This window comes from Pseudophryne corroboree, chromosome 4 (assembly GCF_028390025.1).
Source record: "Pseudophryne corroboree isolate aPseCor3 chromosome 4, aPseCor3.hap2, whole genome shotgun sequence".
Classification (NCBI taxonomy): Eukaryota; Metazoa; Chordata; class Amphibia; order Anura; family Myobatrachidae; genus Pseudophryne; species Pseudophryne corroboree.
In genome coordinates this window covers 374,319,649-374,336,804 of record NC_086447.1, presented here as the reverse complement: position 1 = coordinate 374,336,804, position 17,156 = coordinate 374,319,649, and positions in this window count along the sequence as shown.

Sequence of the window (17,156 nt, the reverse complement as noted above, 5' to 3'; positions counted from 1 at the left end):
AGGTATCTGTGTATTTCTTATAGAGTTAAGTATTCTCAGAGCGTCGGTGACGCTCAAACTGCTTTTAAGCTAGTAAGGTTATATTGTGTTGCATTTACACCATATCACTACACAAAGGGTTTACTGCATAATACACTGTTTATGGTTTAGATATAAAGGTTTTACATTGTGAGCGTATGCGCCGCTGGTGATCTCCTCGTGGTCTCGAGCGGTCGCATCGCTATAGCGAATCATTACGGTAGTCGGCAGCCAATAGCGTGCCTGCCAGTGATCTCTTGGCCGTGAGCGAACGTAACGCTTGAGCGTCTCGACCACGGCTAAGCGATTGTTACGCAACGTGCGTACCCTTACGGTACTTCATACGTAGTTAGCGTACAGTGTTCTTAGACCTCATAAAGGGTATTATATAAGATAAATAATCTGCTTTAACACTTGTCACTCACAGAGCTTGCAATTACAATAAACATCCTATTTAAAAAAACAGAAAACTTTTCCACTTATTTACTTCTCTACTCTTTAGGAGGCTTGATACATCTCCCCTTAAAGCATTGTTTTGTACATTTAATAATAATATTTGTCTAGCATATATCCTAGGATACTAGCTTATCACTGTGAAGCAAGGTTAATATTAAAGGGAGGATGTCAAAAGACATTTAAAAGATTTAGTACTAATTTAAAGAAACATCCTTTCTCTATGCTGAGGATCCCCTAACTTAGAGAAACAGGCATCCTTTTGGTACTCCCTTATTTTACCCCAAATTTCTGACCAACATCCTTCCATGCCCTGATGGCCTCTCCAGGGAGTTAAAAATTTGAAAACCTAAAATTATCCCTACTTTGATTGAGTTCAGTAATACCCCTCTTATGGAATGATCTTTACCTTGTCACTTCAATATAGCTCTGACTAAGGTTCTCCCAAATGAGTATAACAGGAAAAGAAGATTCTTTTTTGGGGGCACTCACAAAAATAAACTAGATAGATGCTTGTGAGATAATGTATCGTTTAATACGCAACTTTTATTAAATAAAAAAACTAAAATAAAGACAATAATTATATCAAAGAAGTTAAAACAGAGACCCCAAGGTATCAGTATGTGATCCTCTATCAACATTCAGAAATCCACTGTTGTCAGTGGTGGATAGTATAATATAGAAACATAGAATTTTATGGCACATAAGAACCACTTGGCCCATCTAGTCTGTCCCTTTTTTTTAACCTTATTTTTATTCAAACCTTATTTGATCCTTATTTCTTTGTAGCTATCCATATGTCTATACCATGCATGTTTAAATTACTCTACCACCTCTGATGGAAGGCTATTCCACTTGTCCACTACCCTTTCTGTGAAGTAATGTTTCCTCAAATTTCCCCTGAACCTCCCCCCCTCCAGTCTCAGTGCATGTCCTCGTGTCCTATTGCTTCTCTTCATTTGAAGAATGTTTCCCTCGTGTACTTTGTTGAAACCCTTGATATATGTGAAAGTTTCTATCATGTCCCCCCTTTCCCTTCTCTGCTCCAAACTATATATATTGAGATGTTTTAGTCTCTCTGGGTATGTTTTGTGATGTAGGTCATGCACCATTTTAGTTACCCTTCTTTGTACAGTCTCTAATGTATTAATATCCTTTTGAAGATATGGCCTCCAGAATTGAACACAGTATTCTAGATTAGGCCGTACCAATGACCTATACAGTGGCATTATTACTTCTTTCTTTCTGCGGCTGATTTCTCTATCAACGCAGCCAAGTATCTGACTAGCCTTCCTCATTGCTTTGTTACATTGCTTACCTGCCTTTAATTCACCTGAAATAGTGACTCCTAGATCCCTTTCCTCCTTAATAATTTCCAGTATAGTGCCATTAATACTACAGTGCATCTGGAAAGTATTCACAGTGCTTTACTTTTTCCACATTTTGTTATGTTACAGCCTTATTCCAAAATGGAATAAATTAATTTTTTCCCTCAAAATTCTACACACAATACCCGACAATGACAACGTGAAAAACGTTTTATTTTTTAGATTTTTGCTAATTTATTAAAAATAAAAAACTAAGTTGAACCATACTGCCTGATAATCACTGGATCCCAGGTTTTCACCCACTTTTATGTCAGATATTCTGTCTCTATTTGTAAGTACTAAGTCTAATATTGCGTCTTTCCGAGTAAGCTCCCTGTCAACCTTTTCTACTATCTACCTATTCTATGTCGACCCTTTGACCATGTCGACCATTAGTGGTAGATCTATTGACTGTAGACCTTTAAAGTGTAGATCTAATAATTCACACCTGAATAAAAGTATGGGTAAGCATACTTAGGTGGGGAGTCAAGGTTTATGTGCAAGGGGATGCAAGGGTTGTAGTGCCACAATTCAGATTTTAACAGAAAGTTGGACTTACCTAGAATAAAGATGTGCATTATGCACAAACATCCTGTAGTCTGTAATAATCTACCAGTCTTAATGTAGAAAAGGAAAGCAAAATAAAATTAAATCTGATTTGTTGCTATGGGTTACCAAATATTCTGATATCCTTCTTTTTAAATTGCATTTCATGTTAAGTTCCTCATAACCACTAAACTATTTGCATACACATGGAACTAGAATACTGTAGTGTAGTAGCAACTCCCTCAATGATACTTAGTTGCGTACTGGGGGTGTGGTATGGAAGGTAGATAGTAACTAGGTCGACATGGTCTAGGTCGACAGGTCAAAACGTCGACATGAGATTTGAAAAAAAAATTGTGTCGTTTTCTTTGTAGAGTGACCAGGAACCCCAATTAGTGCACCGTGTCCTCTCGCATGGCTCGCCATGCTTCGGGCAAGGTGCCTCGCTCCGCTACCACTGTGCACAGCACAGGTTACCGTTCCCAATTGTAGTCCACAGGGATCGTTAAGTATGAAAAGGTTAAAAAAGAAAGAAAAAAAATCGTGAAAAACTCATGTCGGCCTTTTGACCTGTCGACCTAGAACATGTCGACCTAGAGACCCTGTCAACCTAGAAACCCTGTCAACCTAGTTACTGTCCACCAATAGTTGTCGACCTCGATAGTGTCGACCTAGTTACTGTAACATGTCCTCTTTTAATTAACAGCAATTTGAATCCTATAGGAAAATCTCTTACCTAATCCAGTGCAACATTGTGTTTTGAGTTTCCTTGGTTATAACAAATACGTTGATATATACAACTTGCTATATTATAGGTTTGGGGCTGTGAGGCCAGCGGTGGGGATTCCGGAGATCAGCATACCGACCCCGGGAACCTGACAGCAGAATGGCGGAAGGGGGGTGAGCACAATAGCGCTCCCTTGCCACAGGTTCTATTCCCACTCTAGGGATGTTGTGGAATAGTCTGTTAGTATCCCGTTATAGTCTGTAAGTACCCTGTTATAATACCCTGTTAGTCGGCATGCTGACTGTCGGGCGTTTGATATATCATATCATATGGTACATGCAACTTGCTATATCATATTTTCACTATTTAATGTATATTTTTATTTAATTTTGAAGTGAAACTAAAGCCATAAATTGTATATCTTGCAGAGAAGGTTGCACTATATCAACTTGCGTTTCTTTAACCACTTAACTGGCATTTTTTTTTTTCAAAAAAAAAAAAACGCTCAGAATGTAGTTGGTTTTTTTTATGAATGAATTAGGTGAACAACATGAATTTAAACTTCTCCAAAATTATTTTATAAAAAAATAAACAATTATTTTTTAAAATAATGCTTGTAAAAAATTATAATTTTTTTCCATTCAAACATCAGAACATCCTATCGTCACCATTGGAACAACAGCAACTTTGATTTCCCCAGCAGCCACTCAGCCAGGTACACACTAGGGATGTGTGTTTTAATTTACATTTTCCACCAGATTGGATGGGGGTCCGGCTGTGCTGACAGATCAGCAGTGATTGAAGGCACGGAAGACACTAGGGGAGGGTGCAGGAAGGCAAAGGTCCCTCTGTGAGTGGCGGCTGCTAGAAGACTATCTTCCGGCAGCTGGCCACTCTGTGTATCTAACTGGTTGCATTGTTTGTGACCAGATTAGCTAACACACAGCCTGGTGTGGGCGCAAACAATGTGACCACACCAGGCAAGTTGATAAAGGCCAACTCCATCAACAGGTAAAAGATTTGTTTGAGTGGAATTAGGAACAAAACCCAATGTAGCAAGACAATGGACGAATGTGCACCACTTGATCCACTGAATTACTACATCCACTAAACACTGTTTAATTCATTTTATGCCATCGCAAACTAGGACTGTTCCTACTACTTGCCATGAGTGTTAAGCTACAGGATTGGTGATGATTTTGCTACATAAAGAGGTGACAAATTTGGTTGAGGCAAAATCCAATATCCACGCATACTCTTTAATAGGGTTGGATTAAGGGCCACTTGGGCCTGGGACTGAAAATCATTAAGGGCCTATTGTGAGAAGCAGGGGCGGATTGGGAGGTCGGGAGACTGGACCAGTTCCTGGTTGGCCAGTCCGCTGCCTCCTCAGTGGGCTGACTTACCTGGCTGCCACGATCAGAGTTCAGAGTTGACTATAAAGTCAAAATCGTAAGGAAAGTTAGTGCATATCGCACTGTGTGTATGCACATTTAGACAATGCAAGTAACATGCAGGAGAGCAAGGTATGAGGATGAGAGAGAGTAAAGATAGGAATGTGGGTTAAGAATGAGAGTTGAATGAAAGAAAAGGTAAGGCTGAGACAGCAAAGAAAAGTAGGTGACTGGAGAGAGAGAGAGAGAGAGAGAGAGAGAGAGAGAGAGAGAGAGAGAGAGAGTAAGAAGTTTCTATGTGAGAGATTAGAAAGGACAGTGACAGTATATTATGTCAGAAATATGTGAGAAATAACAAGGGAAAATATTAGTTATCATAGAGAAAAATAGGAAAACTAAAGAAATGAGACTAAAGGGAAAGGCGAGGCTTCAAAGAGTGCTGTGTGACATGGAGGAGGGACGGGGACCTGCATGTGGTGTGATACAGAGGAGGGACGAAGACCTGCATGCAGTGTGATATGGAGGAGGGAAGGGGACCTACGTGTGGTGTGATATGGAAGAGGGACGGGGACCTGTGTGCGGTGTGTTATGGAGGGACGTGGGACCTGCGTGCAGTATGATATGGAGGGATGGGAACCTGTGTGTTGTGTAATATGGAGGAGGGATGGGGACCTGCGTGTGGTGAGATATGAAGGGACGGGGACCTGGATGTGGTGTGATATGGAGGAGGAATGGGTACTTGCATGCGGTGTGATATGGAGGGTTTGGGACCTGCATACGGTGTGATATGGAGGGACAGGAACCTACATGTGGTGTGATATGGAGGAGTAAAGGGGACCTGCATGTGGTGTGATATGGAGGAGGGAAGGGGACCTGCATGCGGTGTGATTTGTAGGAGGAACGGGGACCTGCATGTGGTGTGATATGGAGCGATGGAGACTCTGCGGTGTGAGATGGAGGAGGGCCAGGGACCTGCGTGTGGTGTGATATGGGGCGGGCCAGGGACCTGCGTGCAGTGTGATATGGAGGAAAGGGGACCTGTGTGCGGTGTGATGTGAAGCAATGGGGATCTGCGTCCGGTGTGATATGGAGGAGGGACAGTGGCTTGCATGCATTGTGATATGGTGCGATGGAGATCTGCGTGCTGTGTGATATACTGTAGTGCAGGCATTCCCAACCACGGTCCTCAAGGCACACCAACAGTGTAGGTTTTAGTGATATCCAGGCTGCAGCACAGATGGTTAAATCAAAATAACTGAGCTACTAATTAAGTCACCTGTGCTGAAGCCTGGATATCACTAAAACCTTGTTACGCACACCAGTGCTAACAGGAGTATACCGGTGTATGAACAGAGAGGGAAGCGAAGCAAACGAACTCACAGACAGTATAACATAACATACACAGGAGGTGATGGAATAACTAATAAACACAAAGTGAACGGAGAAGCCCAAAGGCTCAGGAATTGGGTGTCTCCCTAGTGTCAGGAATGCTCAGATGGAATAGAGCGGACAATGAAGCGATGTGTAGTGATTTAACATGTGGAGCACCTGAAATGATGTTGCTAAGAGCAACAGAAAAAACCCCAAAGGGTTACCAACGGGTGTGGGAATAAACTCCTTGGTCAGAGATAGAAATATAGACACAAGGAGAGTATCCACAATCCTAACCCCCACTTGCAGGGCACAGGTTCAGCTTACTGCCACTAAACTGACACCTGGACGCCGTGCACAGTAAGGGAGGATTAAGCAAGCAGGTCTGAGAGTACAGCCGCAAACCGGCTGGGTTCACAGAATAGCAAAAGAACCCCAGCAGGTCAAACAACTGACTCCAGTCTTACTGCTAGGTCCGGATAGGCAGAATGAAGTACCGAATCCCAAGGCCTATTCGCAGTAAGCAACAAGTAAATACAAAGTCACACAGTACTAGCTAACTCTCTGGAACTGACTAACAAACAAAGATTCAGCAGCATTTGCCTAGCCTGAGAGGATGGTTTATATAGCAGGTGCTGTCCACGCCCCACTCAGACCTCACAGACTGTGAGCACAAAACCAGCGCCGGATTCCCTGCCGTGCACAGAGCCTGTAACCACTACACAGTAAAAACCCGGACCGGAGTATCAGCTGCGCTCAGGTTACTTCGCTAACACTTGCCTCCCGGTTGCCATGGCGACGTGGCAGCACAGAGCAGGAGATCCTAACAGTACCCCCCCTCTGACGAGGGGTCAAAGAACCCCTACCACCGGGTTTATCGGGGAACTGCGAGAAGAAAGAGCGTATCAGTCTGGGGGCATGAAGATCACAACTGCGCACCCACGACCGCTCCTCCGGGCCATACCCCTTCCAGTGCACCAAAAATGACAGCCGACCCCGAACCATCTTGGAGTCAAGAACCCTTTCAACCACAAACTCCCTCTGACCCCGTATCAGAAGAGGAGAAGGTCTTCCACTGGAAGAAGGATTACTAACCGCCAGTTTTAAAAGGGAACAATGAAATGTTTTATTGATACCCAATGAACGGGGCAGATCTAACTGAAATGCCACCGGATTGATAACCCTGGTGATCTTATAAGGGCCGATGAACCGGGGGCCAAACTTATGAGATGGCTGTCTCAACTTCAAATTCTTGGTGGACAACCAGACGAAGTCTCCTAATTTGAAGCTGCAGGGTCTTCTCCGCTTATCAAAAACCCTTTTGGTCACTAATGACACAGACACAAGGGCTTTCTTCACTTTCCTCCAAATACCCCTAAGGACCGAAACAACAGAGGAACCACCAGACGTGGAATCCAGGGGGTCAAAAGAATTGGCCTTAGGATGATGCCCATACACACAAAGGAAGGGAGAGATCCTTGTAGCAGAGTGAGCCGCGTTGTTATAGGCAAACTCCGCCATGGACAGATGAGCAACCCAGTCAGTATGACACTTGGAGACATAACACCTGAGGAACTGCTCCAAGGACTGGTTCACCCTCTCAGTCTGCCCATTAGACTGTGGATGGTAGCCTGACGACAAGCTCACAGAAATCTGGAGATCAGAACAAAATGCCCTCCAGAATTTGGCCACAAACTGGGATCCACGGTCAGAGACCACATCAAGTGGCAACCCGTGGAGGCGCACAACATGCTGCATAAATAACTCAGACAGGCGTCTGGCCGATGGCAACCCAACCAGTGGAACGAAATGCGCCATCTTCGAAAACCTGTCAACGACAACCCAAATGGCTGTCATCCCCGAGGATTTGGGCAAGTCCACCACAAAATCCATGGAAATGTGGGTCCATGGCTTAGACGGAATAGAGAGTGGATGTAATGGGCCGACAGGAACCCCTCTAGGAGTTTTATTTCGGGCACAAACGTCACATGCCCGAACCCACTGATCCACATCCCTAGCCACCGAGGGCCACCACACCGCCCTAGACAGCAACTCCCGAGTTCTGGCAATACCCGGATGCCCTGCCGACCTCTTGGCATGGAATTCCAGGAACACTCGCTGTCTTAACCTAGGAGGCACAAACAAGAGACCTACCGGAAGGTCTGGAGGAGCCTCCTCCTGTGCTCTAAGGACTAATGATAAGAGGTCCTGGGTAATGCCCACTTTAATACATGATGGGGACACAATGGGCAATGGCTCCTCGGTGGTCTCTTGAACTGGAGCAAAACTCTGCGAGAGCACATCAGCCTTGATGTTTTTTGACCCAGGGCGATATGTTATCAAAAAATTAAAGCGAGCAAAAAACAAAGCCCATCGTGCCTGCCTGGCATTGAGCCGCTTCGCTGACTCTAAATATGCAAGATTCTTATGGTCGGTGAGGATTGAGACCACAAACTTAGCCCCCTCAAGCCAGTGTCTCCACTCCCCGAGTGCATCCTTAATAGCCAACAATTCCCGGTTACCCACATCATAATTCATCTCGGCAGACGAAAATTTACGGGAAAAGTAAGCACAGGGATGAAGGCGATTATCAGACACCCCCATCTGAGAGAGCACTGCCCCAATACCTATCTCAGAGGCATCCACTTCTACAACAAAAGGACGCTCTGGATCTGGGTGTCGCAGCACCTTGGCCGAGACAAATGCCCTTTTGAGACGGGCAAAGGCCGCTTTGGCCTCACAAGACCAGTGAGCAACATCCGCCCCTTTCTTAGTGAGTGCCACCAAGGGGGCCACTATAGACGAAAATCCAGCGATAAACCGTCTATAAAAATTCGCAAAGCCCAGAAAACGCTGAAGCGCCTTCAAACTAGTGGGCTGCACCCAATCCAGGACTGCCTGTACCTTAGAACCCTCCATTTGGAAACCTTCTGAGGAGATAATATACCCTAGAAATGCGATTTGCTGGACTTCAAACTCGCACTTCTCCAGCTTCGCCCCAAGCTGGTGGTCTCTGAGTTTCTGGAGGACTAAGCGTACATGCTTCCGATGTTCCTCCAGGGAATGAGAGAAGATTAGGATGTCATCTAGATAAACAACTAAGAATCTATCCAAATATTCCCTTAGCACATCGTTCATGAATTCCTGGAAGACTGCCGGGGCATTAGAGAGCCCAAAAGGCATCACCAAATATTCATAATGCCCTGAGTGGGTATTAAAGGCAGTCTTCCATTCATCCCCCTCACTTATTCGGATTAGATTGTAAGCACCGCGTAGGTCAATCTTAGAAAAAATGGTGGCAGTACGAAGCTGGTCAAACAAAACCGAAATGAGAGGCAGTGGGTACGAGTTTTTAATCGTGATACGGTTCAATTCCCTGGGGTCGCAACGAACCGTCCTTTTTACCCACGAAAAAGAACCCCGACCCAACTGGGGACTGTGAGGGTCTGATAAATCCCTTAGCCAAAATCTCCTGAATGTACTCTGCCATAGCCTGAGTCTCAGGACGTGACAGGGAGTACAACCTGCTCTTGGGAAGCTTAGCATCCGGCAACAAATCAATGGCACAGTCATAGGGGCGATGGGGAGGTAGTACCTCCGCAACTTTTTTGGAGAACACATCCGCAAAACCTGCATAACATCCTGGCAATCCTGGCAAACTTAGCTGCGAGAGCCTGACTGGAAGGCTCAAGCAACTCCTAAAACAATCACTACCCCAACTAAGAATCTCCCCAGAGACCCAGTCAAATTGAGGGTTATGGGCCCTTAACCAGGGTAACCCCAAAACCAATGGGGCAAAAGAACAGACAGTCACATAAAAAGACAATTTTTCAGAGTGTGTGGCTCCAATAAACAAAGGAATTTGGCTGGTGCAGGAGGTAATTTTACCCTGGGACAATGGTTCCCCGTTTAACCCACAGATCTCAATCTCTGATGCCAAAGGTACTGAGGGAACAGAGTGTTCCAGGGCGAATTGACGGTCCATGAAAACCCCATCGGCCCCACTGTCAACAAAGGCCTCAGTCTTGACAGTTTGACCGAGGATCTCCAAAGTCACCGGAATGAGAAAAGTCTTTTTAGGAAATTCTGACTTCTGGCCTGACAGGATATTTCCCATCACCCTCAGGCCCTGAGGTTTTCCGTTTTTTTCTGGGCATGATACTACAACATGACCTTTATTCCCACAGTACAAACACAAACCCTGCTGTCTCCTCCGCGTCTTCTCACGCGAGGAGAGGCGGGTAGCCCCAATCTGCATAGGCTCCTCGGAATATTCCTCAGAGTCTGAGGTTCCCTTGGGAAAAAAGGAAACTGCGGTCTCCCTTTCAAGCCTATGCTCTCTCAGCCGTCTATCCACCCGGATGGATAACTGCATGAGCTGATCTAAGCTATCAGGCGAGGGATATTGTACCAGTTGGTCCTTTATCTGGTCAGAAAGGCCCCTTCGGTACTGGTTTCTCAGGGCTGGGTCATTCCACTGGGTATCATGAGCCAACCTCCGAAACTCCGTACTATAAACCTCAGCTGGCCGTCGCCCTTGCTTAAGAACCGTAATCTGAGCCTCGGCTGAAGCCATCTTGTCAGGGTCATCATACAAAATGCCCAGTGCCGTAAAAAAAACATCAACACTTTTAAGCGACGGACAGTCAGGCTGTAACCCATATGCCCAGACCTGTGGGTATCCTTGTAGCAAGGAAATCACCATGCCCACCCGCTGAATCTCCGACCCAGAAGACTGGGACCTAAGCCTGAAATATAGCTTACAGCTCTCCTTGAAACAAAAGAACTGCGAGCGATCTCCAGAAAAACGATCCGGGAGATTTACTTTCGGCTCCTTAACCCCTGAACTTGCCGCTGCTGCTGCGGGAGCTCCGCTAGCGGCCTGCGGGGTGTTCATTTTAATGGACATCTCATTAAATTGTCGAGTCAGGACCTGCACCTGATCGACCACCTGTTGCAAAGTATTTTGAGGGGTATGCTCCATATTCCCACAAAATTTCAACAGGAGTAAGGCTGCTGAATATGTTACGCACACCAGTGCTAACAGGAGTATACCGGTGTATGAACAGAGAGGGAAGCGAAGCAAACGAACTCACAGACAGTATAACATAACATACACAGGAGGTGATGGAATAACTATTAAACACAAAGTGAACGGAGAAGCCCAAAGGCTCAGGAATTGGGTGTCTCCCTAGTGTCAGGAATGCTCAGATGGAATAGAGCGGACAATGAAGCGATGTGTAGTGATTTAACATGTGGAGCACCTGAAATGATGTTGCTAAGAGCAACAGAAAAACCCCCAAAGGGTTACCAACGGGTGTGGGAATAAACTCCTTGGTCAGAGATAGAAATATAGACACAAGGAGAGTATCCACAATCCTAACCCCCACTTGCAGGGCACAGGTTCAGCTTACTGCCACTAAACTGACACCTGGACGCCCTGCACAGTGAGGGAGGATTAAGCAAGCAGGTCTGAGAGTACAGCCGCAAACCTGCTGGGTTCACAGAATAGCAAAAGAACCCCAGCAGGTCAAACAACTGACTCCAGTCTTACTGCTAGGTCCGGATTGGCAGAATGAAGTACCGAATCCCAAGGCCTATTCGCAGTAAGCAACAAGTAAATACAAAGTCACACAGTACTAGCTAACTCTCTGGAACTGACTAACAAACAAAGATTCAGCAGCATTTGCCTAGCCTGAGAGGATGGTTTATATAGCAGGTGCTGTCCACGCCCCACTCAGACCTCACAGACTGTGAGCACAAAACCAGCGCCGGATTCCCTGCCGTGCACAGAGCCTGTAACCACTACACAGTAAAAACCCGGACCGGAGTATCAGCTGCGCTCAGGTTACTTCGCTAACACTTGCCTCCCGGTTGCCATGGCGACGTGGCAGCACAGAGCAGGAGATCCTAACAAACCTGCACTGTTAGTGTGCCTTGAGGACCGTGCTTGGGAATGCCTGCTGTAGTGTATGCAGTATGAGAGCGTGAAAAGAAAAAAATTGAAGGAAACGAAAAATAAAAAGAGAGAAGTGGAGAAAGTAAAGGACGAAAAGTAAAGATAATGAGAATAATTTAAATATGGAAAAACAAAGGTGCAAGTATATAATAAGCAAGTGGAACAAGAATAAAATAGTGTAGGGCTTGATTAACGGACAAAGAAGAAAGAGGACAAAAAGGTAAAGGTGACAGAACGTTAACCCGTGACTTTCTCAGTATATCACTGTGCTGTCCCCTCCCCCCTATGTAATAATAATACCATATACCAGTGTTTGCCAGGAGTTGTGATATTCCCCCCTGATATATCACTGTGCGGTCTCCTCTCCCCTATATAATAATAAGACAAATGTGAGAAGAGAGCTGTGGTATTACCCCTCATATATTACTGAACGGACCCCTCTCCTCTAACTTTAATATAAATAACAATATCTGTAAAGATCTCTGTTGTTGAGACTCACACTCACAGTCTTCAGTGTCTGCATGGGCACTCTTTCCTCTCACGGCGGCTTTCCTCCTCCCTCCTCATAGGGGACACGTGATGTGACATCATCTCTGTAGGCAGGGTGGGCCAGTGGGTAAACCCGCCCAGAACCCAGCCTCCTCTCCTCCTGCATCATCAATAACTGGGTGCAGTGGGCAGTGCTGGCAGTGGTAAGCCCGCCCAGAACCCAGCCTCCTAACCTCCTGCAGCATCCATGACTGGGGGAGGTGGGTGGTGCCGACAAGTGGGGCAGACGGAGGCGGGCGGACTCAGATGCAGTGTGAGTGGACGGAGGTGGACTCATGCTGCTTGTGGTCCGCGAGTTTGACACCCCTGATCTACAGTGTCTAGTTAGATTGTCAATATGTTGACACCAAATAGTCGACATGCATTAGGTCGACATGGTCATTAGGTCTACCTATGAAAGGTTGACAGTGCTTATCGTTGACAGGTTCAAAAGGTCGACACAACAATGGTTGACATGATTTTTTTAAATTTATTCACTTTTTTCAACTACTTCATACTTTACCATCCACATGGAATACGATTGGGAATATTAACCTGTGCAAAGCAAGTGAGGCACCTTGCCTAAAGCCACGAGCTATGCGAGGAGACGCAGTAAACTAAAGGGGGTCTACGTGCTAAGATGGCGAAAACGACACAAAATAAAAAAAAAATAATAATAATTTTATTTATATAGCACTCTTTCTCCAAACAGGACTCAAGGCGCTTTACTGACATCAAAACAATAAACATAATACAGAAGATTAATTCAGCAATACACAGGCCACACAGACAGAAAAATGAAAACCTACAATGCATAGAGTAAGCATAAGGGTACCAGGTGTGGAAGCCATCTTGGGTGCACTGCGTAGGATTACCCTGGGTGGAATAGTCCACCCCTAGAAGAGATGACACAAAAAGGGGGTGATTGCAGCGTCCTAACGTTCACAATAGGGTACCAGCAAAACTATCAGGTCCATGTATTTTCATCTCATCCACAAGTGTACCAGATGAGGCAGCCATGTTGGGCGCACTACGAAGGTTACACTGTGGGAGGTAAGCCATACACGGGCCCAATGTATACATGGGAAAACGGACACTTGTGTAGTCATATGATATAACATGTATGAACAATCCACGTGAGGCACATCCTGCCCGCAGAGGAACCATCAGAGGCCCCCATTTAGGGTGCACTGTGTTAGATGCTGCTGGCAGCGTGTGCTATCAGTGAAGGTACACCTCACAGGAATACCACACTGTGGGGTGGAAGTATGCATTAAAAATGTTTTTTTGGGGTTTTTTTTAAAGAAAGCACATGGTGAGATCACCTTGCAGGTAAACAATGAAAAGAGGGAAATTATCCTGGTCTCATAGGAGCAGTATGGTTGGGGTATGTGAATGTGGGGAACATACTAAAATCCGATGAAAATGACCCTGCTGGGCCTGGCCTTCATGCTCTCCCCCTGGTGCTCCCTGCCAGAGCCGGCCATAGGCATAGGCAAACTAGGCAATTGCCTAGGGCATTTGATATGCCTAGGGGCATCAGCAGCTTCTGCTGATTAAAATAATATGCGGCATGCCTATATTCTGAGTGTAGCATTTCATATGCAGATACAGCCACAGTCTCACACAGTATATAGGCATGCTGCATATCATTTTAATCAGCGGAAGCTGCTTGTGCATCCTAGCCACATAGTAATGCAAATAAGATGCATTTTCATAAAAAAAAGGCACCCGACGTTAGAATTGAGGCAAGATTTATGAGGACACATCTGTATCCAAGCAGAGGTCACAGTGTTCATGGCAGTGTGAGTGCTGTGTGCATGTGAGTGGGTTGGTTGTGCAGTAGTGTTCGGAATATGTGTAAGGAGCATTGTGTGTGTCATGTTAAAATGCATTAATAATGTGCAACATATTTGTAAGGGGCACTATGTGTGTCATTATGTGTATAAGGGCATTAATAATGTGCGGCATATGTGTAACAGGGTACTACTGTATGTGTGTCATTATGTGTATAGGGGCACTAATAATGTGCTGCAAATGTGTATGGGGCACTATGTGTGTCATTATGTGTATAAGGGCATTAATAATGTGCATAATTACTAAAGGTTGTCATAATGTGTAAGGCGCATTATGTTTCTAAGGACATTAATAATGTGTCATATGTGTAAGGGGCATTACTGTGTGGTATTATGTGTATATAAATACATTACTAATGTGTCGCATTATGTGTATAAGGTGCTCTACTATGTGGCATTGCATATAGAAAGGGCACTACTGTGTCATCTAATGTGAATAAAGAGCAATAGGGTGGGGTGTAATGGGAATAAGGAGCAATTCAGTGTGATGTAATGTGAATAAGGGGCTCTACTGTGAGGAGTAATGTTTATAAGGTAAAGTGATACTACTGTGGGATGTAATATGAATTATGGACACTATCGCATGATCAAATGTGAATAAAGTTGCAGTACTGTGTGGCGTAAATGGAATTGGGGTTACTATTGTGTGGCCATGCCCCTTGCCAGCAAAAACACACCCCTTTTTGGGCTGTGCGCCAAATGTGCGAACTGTTCCTATTTAAAATATAGGGGGTACAAATACCAAAATAAGGACTGCTATGGGTGAGGGGTGATGGTGCTGGGAAAGAGGTGCAAGGTCGGAGGCGGAACCAGCTGTGGTGCTAGGGGGCACCAGCCAAAATCTTGCCTAGGGCATCATATTGGTTAGGGCCGGCTCTGCTCCCTGCTCACCTTGAGGGGTAGGCCTGTAAGACACTACTGATGTACTCTGCCAGAGGGTTAGTCGGCCTGGTCCTGGCGATTTCATTGCAGAGGTTTGGTGAGTCCACATAATGTTCCTGAATTCTTTCTTGATGTTGTTCAATGTTTGTTCAACTGTTTTTTTAACTGTTCATTATCAAAACACTTAGAGATAGGAATGCTTTGAGTATTGGAACGCACAGCTGTGCATGGTTGAAGCTACAGATATACTATGGCAAATTAACACAGCTACAGCTGAGGCAAATGTCCCACTAATCAAAGGTGTTAAATTGCACAGTGTTTGACTATGCAAACACCAGCCCAGTATGCCTTCATTACATATGCGTCACTGACCAAACTTTCAAACACAGGTATTTTAAATTGCAAACAAATCCAGAAATCACAAATGTATCTAACACATTTTTGCAGTGTTCATTTAGTATAGAGATTGTTTGCAGAGATTTGGATTGCAGGGTGAGATATGAACATAGTTTAAAATTTAGTAGAGATTGAAAACATGTTGTGTCAACCTTTTCCTGTGTTGACCATTTTCCATGTTCGACCTTTTCATGTGTCAACCTTATGTATCTGTCAACTTTTCTTAGGTTGACCTAATGACCATGTAGACCTAATGATTGTAGACCTTCTTAACTGTAGATCTATTGACCCATACCTGATGTCTAAAGGTCTGATTTAGAGATGGAAGCAATGTTGATGTACGCAGGGGAGCGATTTGCCACAATGCGTGCATATAAGCCGCCCTGCATATGTGCCACAATGGTCTTGCGACAGCGATCGCAGTGGGGATTTATTTGCAGTGTGATTGACAGTCAGGGAGCCTTTGAGGAAGTAACAGGGGTGTGGCGACTCAAACGGAATATGCTGCACTATATAAGAATCTGTTATTATGGGAGGCACTCGATATACCGGCTGTCAGTATCCCGGCGCTCAGCATACCAGTGCTGGGATCCCGATAGCCGGTATACCGACAACTAGTCTCCCATTTGGGGTGACCACGACACCCCTGGAGGGAGAATAAATAGCGCGCCACCATGCCCGCAAGGGGCTCTTTTGCGCTCACCCCGCTGCCGGCATTCTGGCAGTCGGGATCCCGGCATCAGTATGCTGGGCGCCGGGATCCCGACAGCCGGCCACTTATAGTACACCCATTATTATTATTAATTATTTTTATTATTATGTAAGAGGACTGTTTAGTTTTCTTGCATTATTTTATCATGATAAAGTACCAGAAGCATCAATTGTGACTGTGTGCGCACAACTACAAATGGAGCTGAATAGTCTAGGACAGTGGTGCCAAACTCGCTCTAAGACCTTCAGTTGACCAGGAAAACAACTGTGGAAATTTTAAGGGAAGTTTTATTCAATCATATATTTTACTACACTATTCTTTCCCTTCCTCCATTCTCCAATCTCCTGATCAGCGCCATTTTCCTAAACCTACTGTACCCGCTTTTTTTACCATTTAATTGAGTGCCCCTTTAAAATACCAGGCAGTCTCACCAGGAACTCACAGATGCTTGCATCTCAAAGGCTATTACATTTACCCCTTAATCTTGAAGGGCAGTAGAGGCTGTCTAGAAGTAGAAGGAACATTATTTCTGTTACCGTACCGTCCAGGTTTATAACTCTTTGTCTCTCTAAAATGCTGTCACGATGAGGAAATATTTGGAGATCATCTTCTGTGGAAATTTGTTAGAGTTCCCTCTTGAGTATTTTATTTTCATTAAAAAACTGTTTCTCCCAATTAGAAAATGACATTCAAAATGGGAGGTTAGTCAAACTATTTTTAGGTTGATCTTGTTGAAGAAGCAATGGTGTCTAAAAAAGCTTCCTATAGAAATCCCCACACATGTGGAGTGTATCTCCCTATAATCTTACAGCTCAAATAACTGAGGTTATGGCAATAACGTCTTAAATGTACTATAGTTTCTGTGGAAATATTAAGTTTGTTGAAAGCACATTCCATTTTACAATACATTGGGTCTCTCCTAGGGAAACTAGTTCAAGCAGTCACGC